At 43.3% G+C, this 14,178-nt stretch overlaps 1 protein-coding gene and 1 pseudogene across 4 annotated transcripts in view; both read right to left on the bottom strand.

The window, feature by feature from the left end:
* The window catches only part of kcnab1a (potassium voltage-gated channel subfamily A regulatory beta subunit 1a), a 156,208-nt gene that overhangs the window by 79,300 nt on the left and 62,730 nt on the right, over positions 1-14,178 (bottom strand). The window lies entirely within an intron of this gene.
* On the bottom strand, positions 10,778-10,896 carry LOC124884779 (annotated as a pseudogene).

Below are 14,178 nucleotides of genomic sequence, written 5' to 3'. Positions count from 1 at the left end.
AGGGGCAGCTGTGGGTACTCTCGTCCGTACAGATGGAGAAAACACCGGTGTACTCAGGCGGTTCCTTTGACCTCTCACTAAAGGGGCTTTAAACCCAAGAAACTCTACGGTTGAACATTTTTGCTGTTTGGAAACTTTCTAAAACTTTGTCATACTTTGATACTAGAAACCCGCCCTTTCCTGTGCTCAGACTGCTGGTTGAGTTAGTCCACCAGATCAGTTGAGACACATCAAGTCCAAGATCATTTAGTAAATTAAGAAATGTTAGGGTTTTTAAAACTTTTGTCTTGTTTATCACTCATGTCTGCTCTAAGTGCTTTTACCTCCTTACATGTCACAAGAAGGAAGATGGGGACAAGAATGAGTTATGCTTTTATGCTTTTATGCTTTTATTAGCAGCATCTGGGGGCTATACACCAGGTGCCCACTTCCCACTTCCTCTGTTTGTTTATAATCAAGACAAATGAACCCTAACCTTTCTGACCCCACACACACACACCCACACACACACACACCCTGAATGTTTGTTGAACTGTGTGTGACCCAGCATGTATAAATAAAGAGAGAGCGGTGCCAACACCTTGTAGATTTGCACTGCAAAGTGTGAGCTACCCTTGCTGCAAGTACATCTGACTCTGTGTCGTTCCTTACCTCTGAGTTGACTAAATAATACCTAACATTAATTTGGTCCTTCAGAGCCGGATATTATAAGAACTAAACTGATCTTATTTTTCTTACAGTGACTGGCGGATCTCCGGAGGCAGCCTGACGTCGAGTTAAGCGCTGCCGCACAGCCGCATCTAGGCCTGGTGGCTGACAGTCCCGGTGTGTGACATTCGCATCTGGCCGGTGGGTTATCGTCTTGCTCGATGCCAGGTGACTCTGGGAGGTCCGACAGAGTCACCTAGAAGTCAACTCCGAGGTGGGATAGCTTTAAAATACAGTACATGAGATAAGAGTAAGTGCTATATAAATAAAAGAAGAAAAGTACTTAAAAGTTGTTGGTAGTGTCTCGCCATAAGGACACTGCATTGGGAAGGTTTTATTTCGCCGCAAAGAAATAGCGATAAATGTAGGTAGGATCTCGCCATAAGGAGATTAAAAACGACTAGGTTCCACCGTAAAGTGAAACTGGATAATTTGGTTGGTAACATTTCGCCGGAAGGAAATGAAATTAAATGTTGAATAATAAGGGAGCTCATAAACTTAGCTAGGTCGACCATACATATTGCTGAAGGGACATAAATATGTTAAAATACTAACTGTGTGAGTGCTGTGTGTGTTTGGAAGACTTAGCATTTTGAAGAATCTTAGCAAGATTCTACTGGTCTTGTGTTTTCTTTTGCCCAGAATAGAAAGACGTATTGGTGATTTGTGGAGATAAAGGTCGGGTTTAATCCCAGAAAATTAACACCGCTGCGGATTAGTCGCAGTAGAAGGGCGTGTTAATGTCCTCTCCTTGAATCTCATGCCAGTGAACTTCTATCTAGGACATTTATAGTATTGTGAACTAAAATTAAACATCATGGGGAAGAAACAAAGTAAACTAATTAACTTAGAAGGAGATGTAAAGTTTATGGAAAACTATGTAGAAGGAGCAGGTATGATCTGTCATAGATGGAATAAAAAACATGGTTTCTTGGGTAAACTAAATATTAACGATATCTTAAAATTGCAAAGGGATTTAAAATTAGAAATAATAAAAACCAAGAACCCAACTAAAAAGGAACAGAGAAAGGTTGAGTATAAACTCTCAGACAAATGGCTGGAACAAAGTAAATTAAGAACATGCAGAGGTGAAATAAGGAGGAGAGGCGAAAGGAGAAGCTGACAGCTGCAGTCTAGGTGCGCCCACATGAGGAAACAGTGGTCGCATCCAGACAGCGAGGTGTTCGGCCCCCTGTCGTGCAGACAGCTGCAGGGCAGGCAGCTGGAGCACAGCAAATTGGAGACACATTTCCTCTGGTTGAGGTTGCAAATCCAAACATAGGTGACGCTAATCATCGACAGCCGCCAACTATTCTACTATATAGGCCATGGACACCGGAAGACAGAACTGCTGCTTTAAAAGGTATCCCACCGATACAAGAAGGAGTAGAGGAGTTTTTAGCAGCTATTACAGAACTCAAAGGAAGCTTCCATCTTAATGGCAGAGAGATGCTACAGTGTTTTACCCAGCTGTTTGGCCACCGCTGGTGCCGAATAGCAGGAGGTTTCTCTGGATGCGATGACAATGGTGACACATTAGCACATGATTCACTAGATTTAAGGGACGCCTTACGCTTACTCTTTGAAAGAATTCGAAGAGTTTATATACAGACAGCAGATTATGGTAAAATCTCACAATGTAAACAGAAGGATGAAGAAGACCCACAAGATTTCTTAGATAGGATGAGACGTGTTTTTAGAGCAAACTCTACTATACCATATGATGAAGCAGAGGCAGGAGCCTATCAGTAACAGTTGAAGAGAGCCTTTTTGCAAGGCCTTAAAATTGAACTCAGACGGTATATAGATAAACACTGGGTTCATCAAAATACAGAAACTGTTACACAAGCCCTGCGATGGACTGGCGATCTGTCCAGGGTGTACCCTGCCTCTCGCCCATAGACTGCTGAAGATAGGCACCAGCTCCCCTGCGACCCACTATGGAATAAGCGGTAGAAAATGACTGACTGACTGTTACACAAGCTTTGAAATACGCGGAGCACGCTCATAAAACACAACGAGATAGGAAGACAGATACGTTTGCAATGCGTTTAATGGCTTTGCATCGTTCAGGGGCAAGCGGGCAAAGAGGACGGAGGGGATTTAGAGGTCACACAGGAAGAGGAGGAGGAGGAGGGCCACGACACACCCACACAGAGTAATGCGTGTCTGAGGTGTGGAAAAATAGGGCATTATGCTAGAGAATGTAGAACAATTTTACAAAACCCTGGCGCAAGAGATGAAAACTGCTGGATCTGCAATGAGCCAGGACATTTTGCAAGAGAATGTAATGAAAAGCGGGTGTATAACCCCAACTCTACCCAGAATTGACAATTACAGCCACAACCTCCACCTCCTCCCCCACTAGCAGAGAGAAACAGTAGTGAAATGGAGGAAGTTGATATACAAGCAGCACTGGAACTTATAGCACTAAGTAGGATGCAAGATTTGCCATATAAAAACATAATAATAAATGGCAAAGTATATAGCTGTTTGTGTGATACAGGGGCATGTAGAACTGTGCTAACTGAACCTCCACCCGGAGTAAAATATTCTAACACCACAGTGCATGTTAGATTAGCAGCTGGCACATCAGAGGTACATTACCTAAGTGCACCAGTAACAATAACAGAACCTGAGACAAAACTTACTTGTCAGGCCCCCGTTCTGATAAGTCAAAAATGTCCAGTAAACCTGTTGGGAAGAGATCTTTTGCAAAAGTTGCATATAAATATAGTATCAACAGAAACAGGTATGAAAGCTGTAGTGGAAGAAGGGGCCCTAGTCCTAAATGAACTCTCACAGCCGCATTATTACTGGTCCCTCGATCTAGGCCCCACACCAACAGCTCGAGAACTGCTGAGGAGAACCAGAGAAAAACAAAACTCCCATGAGGCACAGTACATGCCAGATACTGAGCTCCATGTAACCATGAGATATAAAAATACTGCAGGGCCAGATCATCAGTATGATACTGTTTTTCACACAGAAAATAATCAGACTGTTACCATACAGCATCTGTATGTTGACCCCAAAATAGGGAAATCCTCCACCTCAATCATACTGTCAGGAAGACAGCTTCAACAGTTTAAAGGCAGTACACCTCATCTGTCATTAACTAAACCTGTGGGGGGTCAGTGGAAAGAATTAGAAAACTTTATACCGCGTGCTGAAAGAGGGAGATATGAGGCATTAACAAGCTCTGACTGGAAAGTAGATCCTAACACAGGAATCTGGAAACTCACTCTAGGGTGGATAGTCAAAGTCCATCCAAAGACACATTTGGATGAGGCAAAGTGACAGATACAGGGCCTACCTGAAAGCAAAGAGAGCAACAGGCACCCTGCCTTAGCTGCTGTCCCACCTGAACTGTGGTCCCAATCATCGACTGATGTAGGACTTATAAAGGGGTTTCCACCATATAAGGTTAAATTAATATCTGAAGAACGGCCAGTAGTTCGCCAGTATCCCTTGAAGCCAGAAGCTGAAGAGGGTATTAAGCCAGTAATACAGGACATGCTGAAATCAGGAATATTAAGGGAAGCACCTGATGCTACATGCAACACACCTATCTTTCCAGTGCAGAAAGCCAGCACAGGAAAGTGGAGGATGGTCCAGGATCTTAGACCGATAAATAAAATTGTGGAACATATGGTTCCAAACGTCCCAAATCCACATACATTACTGCATTCATTAACTCCAGATAAAAAATATTTCTCAATGCTTTCTTTACAGTACCACTGCATGAAGAGTCACAGCATTTATTTGGTTTTCAGTTTAAAGGGAAAAAATACACTTACACCAGACTACCACAAGGCTTCAGTGAAAGCCCACATGTATATACACAAGCCTTAAGATACTCTATGAGCACCTGTGAGGTGCCTGAACATAGTCAAGTCCTATTGTATGTAAATGATATTCTTATAGCTTCAGACACTCAACAACACTGTGAGGAAGCTACCATAACAGTTCTGAAACATCTCTAGCGGATGGGACACAAAGCCTCTAGGGATAAACTGCAGTTTTGCCAGGAGAAAGTAATTTATTTGGGACATATGCTATCACAACATGGCCGTTCCCTCCTAAGTAGTAGAAAAACAGCTATAGAGGAAGCCCCAAAACCACGAACTAAACAACAAATGATGTCCTTTCTGGGACTGTGTAACTTTTGCAAAGAATGGCTACCAGACTATGCAGCCATTGTACAACCCTTGCAATCTATGATCTATGGTAAAGACATGACATTAAAAGACAAAATCACATGGACTAAGGAGGGAGAAGCAGCATTCACAGAGCTAAAAAATCTGCTTCAAACAACAGTCACCTTAGCTCTGCCGGATTATAGCCAGCCTTTCACACTTTGTGTAGATGCATGTAAAGGTTATATGAAAGCTGTATTAACCCAGCATTTTATTCTAAAAAACTGGACTCTGTGGAATGCGGATTTCCAAATTGTTTGCAGAGCTGCACCGCAGCAGCAGAAGCTGTGAAACAGACAGCTGAAATTGTGTTGTGCCACCCGCTCACACTGAAAGTTCCTCATTCAGTGTCACTTATATTGCTACAAACTTCACTTCCTTTCTTGACTCATGCAAGGCATATTACGTTGACCTCATTGCTACTCTCGCAACCAAATATAACTCTGCAAAGATGTGGCCCACTGAACCCTAGCACGCTAATTCCAACAGCAGAAGATGGGAAACCACATTCTTGCAAAACAAAGGTTGAGGAAGATACAAAACCTAGGCAAGATATCTCTCAGACACCTCTGGAAAACTCACAAATAATCTTTGTAGATGGATCAGCATCAAAAGATGAATATGGAAAAAACAGAGTTGGTTATGCAGTAACCACTGAAACTAAAATTATAGAATCACAGGCCCTGCCCCATACATGCTCAGCACAGACTGCAGAGCTGTATGCTGTTATCAGAGCTTGTGAACTATATGAAGGAAAAACCCTAACCATCTATACAGACAGCCAATATGTATTCAGTTCTGTTCACCATTTTGCCAAAATATGGGAAAATAGAGGGTTTAAAACATCATCTGGTACAGAATTGACACATTTTAATCTGTTAAAACGACTGCTGTTAGCTATCCAGCTACCTGAAAAGATAGCGCTTTGTAAATGTAAAGCGCATCATTCTAATGAAACCATGGAAACAAAGGGGAACACCTTTGCTGATATTTCTGCTAAAATAGCTTCGAGGCTTCCCCTCACTTTGAAAATGTCAGATCTCTTATTTATAGATACAGATGTGCTAAAAGATTCACAACAATCTGCACCAGCTGCAGAAGTTAAATCTTGGCTGAATAGAGGGGCCATAAAGAAAGATGACATTTATCATTTGGAAAATAAGCCAATATTACCAAAGAATTTATACAAGACGGCGGCCCATGCAACACACGGGGTTTCCCATGTGTCGAGAGGAGGGATGGTACACTTAGTAAATCTACATTTCCACACCATAAATTTTTCTGACTATGCAAAAAACGTTTGTAGATCATGTATTATTTGCTGCAAACATAATCCACAGGGGAACATGAGATCCAAAAGAGGCCAGTTCCCAGCAGCAATTCGTCCCTTTCACACAATACACATGGATTTCATAGAGTTATCATGGTCAGGGGGAAAGAAATATTGTTTAGTGGTCATAGATGCATTTTCAAAGTGGGTTGAAATATATCCTGCAAAGCACTGTGGCAAAGAGTTTAGTGACACATTTCTTCCCTACATATGGTATCCCACAAATCATAAGATCGGATAATGGGACTCACTTTGTAAATAATGTAATAGAACTGTGCTCTAAATCATTAGGGTTTCAGTTAAAAAACCATTGTTCTTACCACCCACAATCTGCTGGGCTGGTTGAACGAACAAATGGAACAATAAAAAATAGATTAAGGAAAACAATGGAAGAAACAGGGAGGCCATGGCCTGAATGCCTATCTCTGGTTAAATTATGGACTAGAATAACTCCAAATCAAACTGGTCTCACTCCATTTGAAATAGTACATGGCAGACCTTTTCCATTGCCATCAGAAATGGATGACATAGGAAAAGCACAGCAGGAAACATCATTAGCTGAATGGATGAATAAAATGTTACAAACAAAAGAAGTACAGTTGTCCAGTAGTCTGCCAGTAAATTCTGCTCCAATTTCACAGAACAACCTGAGGCCTGGAGACCTGGTCCTGATTAAGACATTCCACAGAAAGGATGGGAGCACCCCTTGCTGGAAAGGGCCATATCGTGTTCTCCTGACCACACCGACAGCTCTGAAAATCGCAGAGAGACCATCCTGGATCCACAAGAGCCACTGTAAGCTAATATTGCCATTACAGGAGCCAAACCAACCGACGGGGTAACAGGGGAAAGACCGGGTACAAAGGGGTTGGAAACCCATATGGCCCAACATCTCAAACCGGTGAAGAAAACAACTGACCTGTGCCCACTTTAGCATGGCTTTTTGTAACATGTGGACAGGACTGATAAGCCTGAGCCTAATCCTGGTAGCAGGGTTCTTTCTCTGTTTAAGGCAGGATCCACAGGATGCAACATCACACGAGAAGAGATGGACAAGATGGACACTGGACCCAAAAAGCAGATGACTATGATGACATGTCGTAAATGAATATATCTTCAATGCCTGAGTGTATTCATACTTGTACTTCATAAAATGACCTTATAGCAGAAAATCGAAAGAAGTTGCTGTTTAAGTGAAATGAGGAAAAGTGCAATGATGATATGAACAAGGCTTGTTTTAATTCTTTTATTTTTTATTACATTTTGTTTTCTTTGTTTTATTATATTGTTTCACTCTGCCATGATTGGTGGTTGCCTAGGGTGGAGGAACCGTGTGAGTGTTTCCCACAATATAATCTGCTTTCCATCCTGTGGGTTTGTGCTCACACAGAGTGTTTTCTTTTACATGTATTTACTCATGACTTATTTGTGATAAAAAGGGGGACTGTTAGGGTTTTTAAAACGTTTGTATTGTTTATCACTCATGTCTGCTCTAAGTGCTTTTCCCTCCTTACATGTCACAGGAAGGGAGATGGGGACAAGAATGAGTTATGCTTTTATGCTTTTATTAGCAGCATCTGGGGCTATCACCAGGTCCCCACTTCCCACTTCCTCTGTTTGTTTATAATCAAGACAAATGCACCCTAACCTTTCTGACCCCACACACACACACCCACACACACCCTGAATGTTTGTTGAACTGTGTGTGACCCAGCATGTATAAATAAAGAGTGTGAGCTACCCTTGCTGCAAGTACATCTGACTCTGTGTCGTTCCTTACCTCTGAGTTGATTAAATAATACCTAACAAGAAACTAAGATGGTATTCCAACAATATTCCAAGATGTTAGGTGTTTGTGAGTTTCCAGGTTTATCTAACAAAGCAAAACCCAGGTCACCAAATAGATTTCAGCAAACTCATTTGCTCAAAGTTGGCCTCTGAATATTAAGCCTCATTGCACTGAGGTGGAAGTTGACTTGCGATCAGACTGTATTGAGTCACCTTTGCATTTTCAGTGCACAAATCACAGAAGAGGATTATGTAGGGCAAAGTGTGAATTAAAAAACGTATTGCCCTGCTGAAAAGTGCTACAGTTTCATTCTGCAAGGTAAGCTTGCAAAAACGCATTATTTCTTTTTCTTTCATTATTTAAATTATCATGTGAAATGGCAAATATTTACTCTCTACAGAGCTAGAATATAAAATTATGCAATTAGGACAAATTATTTGTTGTTTTTCACCACTCATCTTTGAAGGGTTCTTCTAACTCCAGAATTTAGGAGTGCAGAAATTTCTGGATTTGGGATGATTGACTGCCAAGGACCAACATCCCCACTGAATAGACCGTAAAGTTGTGGGGAGCCCAAGGCGTTCCCAGGCCAGCCGAGAGACATAGTCCCTCCAGAGTGTCCTGGGCCGTCCCCTGGGCCTCCTCCCGGTGGGACGTGCCTGGAACACCTCCCGAGGAAGGCGTCCAGGAGGCATCCGGTATAGATGCCCGAGCCACCTCAACTGGCTCCTCTCGATGTGGAGGAGCAGCAGCTCTACTCCGAGCCCCTCCCGGATGGCCGAGCTCCTCACCCTATCTCTAAGGGAGTGCCCAGCCACCCTATGGAGGAAGCTCATTTCAGCCGCTTGTATCCGGGATCTCGTTCTTTCAGTCATGACCCAAAGTTCATGGACATGGGTGAGGGTAGGAACGTAGACCGACCGGTAAATCGAGAGCTTCGATTTTCGGCTCAGCTCTCTCTTCACCACAACGGACCGGCACAGCGCCCCCATTACTGTGGCAGCCACACCGATCCATCTGTCAACCTCCCGCTCCATTCATCCCTCACTCGTGAACAAGACCCCAAGATACTTAAACTCCTCCACTTGAGGCAGGAACTCCCCTCCAATCTGAAGAGGACAAGCCACCCTTTTCCGGTCGAGAACCATGGCCTCGGACTTGGAGGAGCTGATATTCATCCTTGCCGCTTCACACTCGGCTGCGAACCACCCCAGTGCGTGCTGTAGGTCTTGGCTAGAGAGGGGCCAGCAGAACCACGTCATCTGCAAAAAGAAGAGACGAAATCCTCTGGTCCCCAAACCAGACCCCCTCAGCCCTTGGATGCACCTAGAAATCTTGTCCATAAAAGTTATGAACCGGACCAGTGACAAATTGCAGCCCTGCCGGAGTCCAACATGCACCAGGAACAGGTCTGACTTAGTGCCGGCAATGCGAACCAAACTCCTGCTCCGCTTGTACAGAGACTGGATGGCTCCTAGTAAAGGGCCCCCGATTCCATACGCCTGGAGCACCCCCCACAGGTCATCACGAGGGACACAGTCGAATGCTTTCTCCAGGTCCACAAAACACATGTGGACCAATTGGGCAAACTCCCATGAACCCTCGAGTATCCTGTAGAGGGTATAGAGCTGGTCCAGTGTTCCACGGCCGGGACGAAAACCACACTGCTCCTCCTGAAGCCGGGGTTTGACTATCGGTCAGACTCTTCTCTGCAATACCCTGGCGTAAACCTTTCCAGGGAGGCTGAGGAGTGTGATCCCCCTGTAGTTGGAACACACCCTCCGGTCACCCTTCTAGCACAGAAGTCCAATAACAAACACCGCTCTGATTCAGATCGGGGAGGCCATTCCTCCCTATCACGCCTCTCCAGTTGTCACTGTCGTTTCCCACGTGGGCGTTGAAGTCCTCCAGCAGAATAATGGAGTCCCCGGGAGGGGCACTATCCAGCACCCCCGACCGGGACACCAAGAAGGCCGGGTACTCCGCACTACCGCTCGGCCCGTAGGCCGAGAGGACAGTCAGAGACCTCTCCCCAACCCGAAGGTGCAGGGATGCGACCCTCTCATCCACTGGGGTAAACCCCAACACTAGACGGCTGAGCTGGGGGGCGACAAGCAAACCCACACCAGCCCTCCGACTCTCCCCGTGGGCCACTCCAGAGTAGAAGAGAGTCCAGCCCCTCTCGAGGAGATGAGGCTCCAGAGTCCACGCTGTACGTGGAGGCGAGCCCGACTATTTCTGGTCGATATCTCTCAACCTCCCGCACAAGCTCAGGCTCCTTCCCCCCCAGCGAGGTGACATTCAACGTCCCTAGAGCCAGCCTAAGCATCCAGGGATCGGGCCGCCAAGGTCTCCACCTTCATCCGCCGCCCAATCCTCTTTGCACCGGTCCCTCACGGTTCCCCCCGGAGATGGTGGGCCCACTGGGGGATGGTCTCCCGTCTCCTGTTCGGGCTTGGCCCGGCCGGGTCCCGCGAGGAGCAACCCAGCCACCAGGTGCTCTCCGACGAGTCCCGACCCCAGGCCTGGCTCCAGGGTGGGACCCCAGCTCCGCCATACCGGGCGACGTCACATGCCTCGATTTCGTAGTCGTCATGAGGGGTTCTTGAACCGCTCTTTGTCTGACCCTTCACCTAGAGCCTGTTTGCCATGGGAGACCCCTACTAGGGGCATTTAAGCCCCAGACAACATAGCCTCTAGGATCATTCGAGCACTCAAACCCCTCCACCACGTTAAGGTGGCGGTTCAAGGAGGGGACAGCACCTGGTATTCCCAGGCAGTCTCCCATCCAAGTACTAACCAGGCCCGACCCTGCTTAGCTTCCGAGATCATACGAAATCGGGCGTGTTCAGTGTGGTATGGCCGTAAATGAATGTGTGTTGGAGGAAAACGAGGAGTGCTCGGTGGTTTGTGATGCACCTGTTTTCAGTGGAGCCTTTGGGAATTTTAAAGCTGTCAGCAGTCATTTTTATGCATTGGGTTTAATTAATGGGGAAGGTGAGTTTCCACTTTTTGATTTATTAATTGCACAAAGCATGGATTTAACACAAAGAAGTTGCCAAGGTCATAACATATGGTCTTGATATAAAACCTGCAGCTTCTTGAACAACACGACAAGCACCAGTTAATCACGGTTACTTTAGTAAAAGTCATAACAGGAGATGTGATCATACAGAAATAGACTTCAAATTAGATTATTTTTTAAACACCTACATAATGCTACATAATTTTAGACATTTACATTGCTTTCCTTTTATGATATTTAGCTAAAGTCAAGATCCAAGATTTCATCTTATTTGAAAAGTTTCCCTACTAGATCCAACCAGCAAGGGCAAAAATGGCCAATCAGAAATATATTCATCTAAAGACTCATTAGAGATGTGCTTGTTTGTGCCAATAACTGTGAACCCGGCAATGAAGAACTAATTACAGACTATAGAGAAACCTTTGGGGAGTTTCTAATGTTTCCAGGGAGGACATAATCATTGCCTTTAAATAATAGGACTACAGTTTCAAAAGCTCACCCCTCTAATACCCATCATAAGTGACAAAATAGCTTCAGTGACCTCACTTTCACATCAACACATCACCCTTCTTGCTCATTCTTTTTTCTCTTCATTAACATCTCCATCAGTGATTTCAGTCTGCACTTCTGTTGCTCTTCTTCTACACCTAAAAACAATCTGACAAACCATTCTGGCACTTTCTTGAACTGGAAAGTAGAAGTGAGTTCAGTGAATGGGATGACAACTAAAATTAGAGGTGTCTAGCAGGCTGTTAAGGGGGAAAAATCTGAACAACACTTAAAAGGAAAGTCAGCTTCCGCTGAGTCAGATGTCTTGTTCTCATGCAGTGAAGGGCTGTCTCATAAGAAAATAGGTTTTAACTTCGTTCTAGTTTCAGCTGCTGGCTTACTACTGAAGTAAAAAAAAAAAACAAGCACAGTCACTTATAGATAGTTTGTGGTTCAGACATAGATTGCAGTTTAGTTAATTTTTTGGGATTTTTTTTTTTTTGGCAATTTTAATATAAATTGTTATTAAATCAAGATAAATTCTACCCTCCACAAAAACAAGTTTCCATACACAAATACCTTTGATAATTTTACATAACGCATCCCATTCAGGTGTTAATTCAAATTCCTCCTTCAAAGATGTACTGTACATCTGTATTCTGTACGGCTGCAGCAAAATGCCTGAGCTGTATATGAGAACACAAATTATTTGATTTCAGAATGGTTTGGCAGCAATAAAACATCTGAAAATAGTCTGAGAAGAGGACCAAAGAGGTTGGAATGGCAAGATGTGATAATTAAAGATCTTCAGTCATCATTTCAAGCTGAGTTGTTATAAAAAAACATCTGGTCTGGTTAATGTATTACAGTAAGATGTTTTTATGTCCCAACAATATCTGTTCCAGGAACCACTGTATCACTCACTACTTTTGCTGAAAACGATCCCCACAGTTAGCCCCACTGTGCATGCACATGAAGCAGAACCTGTCCAGTCGCCATTAATCATGTTACAAAAGAGGGAAGATCTAATGGCTTGGCACTCAGAAAGAGTTCTTTGGATACGTTATATTATTAGTGTGGTGCTGCATAGAGTGCCACTGTTCTGGCAAATAATCAAGCTGTTTAAGATGACCTAATGGCGTTTACTCATTAAGACATGAAAATACATACTAATGTCTGAGAGCCACTAGATCCACATCAGCATGACTTCAAGTAGTTTTTAGCTCAGTTGATGGTCTCAGAGATATACATAGTTTTAACTACAGCACTAAGGGGTAATAACGCAGTGGTTTAAACACTTACTACTAGGAGGTGAAGAAAGAACGCAACAAAAATGAATTATTAAAGTGATGCTTTTTGTGCACTTGTGGTTCTTAACAGAAAACAGAAAAGGTTAAGCCCACTAAAACTAAATGTAATTAAAGTTTTTTATATTCTCGGTTGAAATCTGTCAAGTCTTACTAAAGTCAAGTCTTACTAAACAGTCTTTCTTCACTTAATCTTTTTTGAGAAAGTTAGGGATACAAAACAATGAATTTGTTTGAAAGCCTCACTTGAAATTTCACTTTTCATTGTGCTTTCAGTACACATTCAATTTGTCTAATCTTAAGGTTTCTTACTACTGTACGTATGTGTTGACAAAGGGTTTATTAAGCTTAAAGGCTTGTCTTGTATCAAGAATCAAGGAATAAAGATTTTAAAGTTTTGGGTTAGGGTTTCCGTTTGCTTTAGTGTTAGGGACTCTCAGAGAAGTCCCTATAAAGACAGTGAAACAAGCCTTTGCGTAGGTCGTTATAAAAATGTTCCAAAGCCAAGCGCATGATTACCATGGTAACAAGCATATTTTAATGTGTTAGTTTGGGCCATTATGGAGCGTTCGTTGTTTGGTGGTTTGGAGCCCAACTAGCAGCAATGATTTCCTCTTTTTTTCATTATCATCTTTTTCATTTCACAGCTCCTCCAAAGTGTAACACATTTTATAGAAATCGTGGCAGCAGTTGCTAATCTGGCCTTTCACACCCCTGTGCTGCGAGAGCTCTTGCCAGGCGATGTACAGAGATATTATCTGCCAAAAAAAACTACGTGTGAATCAGTTCATCCAAATGGTTGCCCAGTTTTCGCAAAGCAATCAGGGTTTTATATCACAACACATGCTGTGGCGCCAGCAGGGCTTAAACTCTTGTGCAAACGTTCTGCTGTTTTTACATCAGAGTTCATCAAATGAGAAATGAAACACTCCCTCTCTGGAATTTTTCTCAAGTTTTAATTGTTCTTTTTCCTCTGTTTTGTGCCTTACAAAAGTATTCACACCCCTTAAACTTTTTGATATTTCATCACATTTGTAGAATACAGTCTCTCCTCGGATTTGACCTTTCAACTCTCCTGAAAAAAGCCATCTTGGATGGCTTTGCTGGGCATTAGATTTAGTTAAAACAAACTTTTATCCCCAGTCCAGGGTGTACCCCGCCTCCTGCCCATAGACTGCTGGAGATAGGCACCAGGTTCCAGCTTCAGTGGCATGATTAAATTATTTAAATAGTTCAATGTAAAAACAAGCTCAGTCATGAGGTAATTATGTTAAAACTGATAGATTGTTGACATATTTTTGGAACCTAGAGGAGTTCCTCTGACGTCTTAC

The sequence above is a fragment of the Girardinichthys multiradiatus genome, chromosome 18, assembly GCF_021462225.1.
Source record: "Girardinichthys multiradiatus isolate DD_20200921_A chromosome 18, DD_fGirMul_XY1, whole genome shotgun sequence".
Lineage (NCBI taxonomy): Eukaryota > Metazoa > Chordata > Actinopteri > Cyprinodontiformes > Goodeidae > Girardinichthys > Girardinichthys multiradiatus.
Note: the sequence above shows the minus strand (reverse complement) of the source record. Positions and strands in the feature narration are given on the sequence as shown.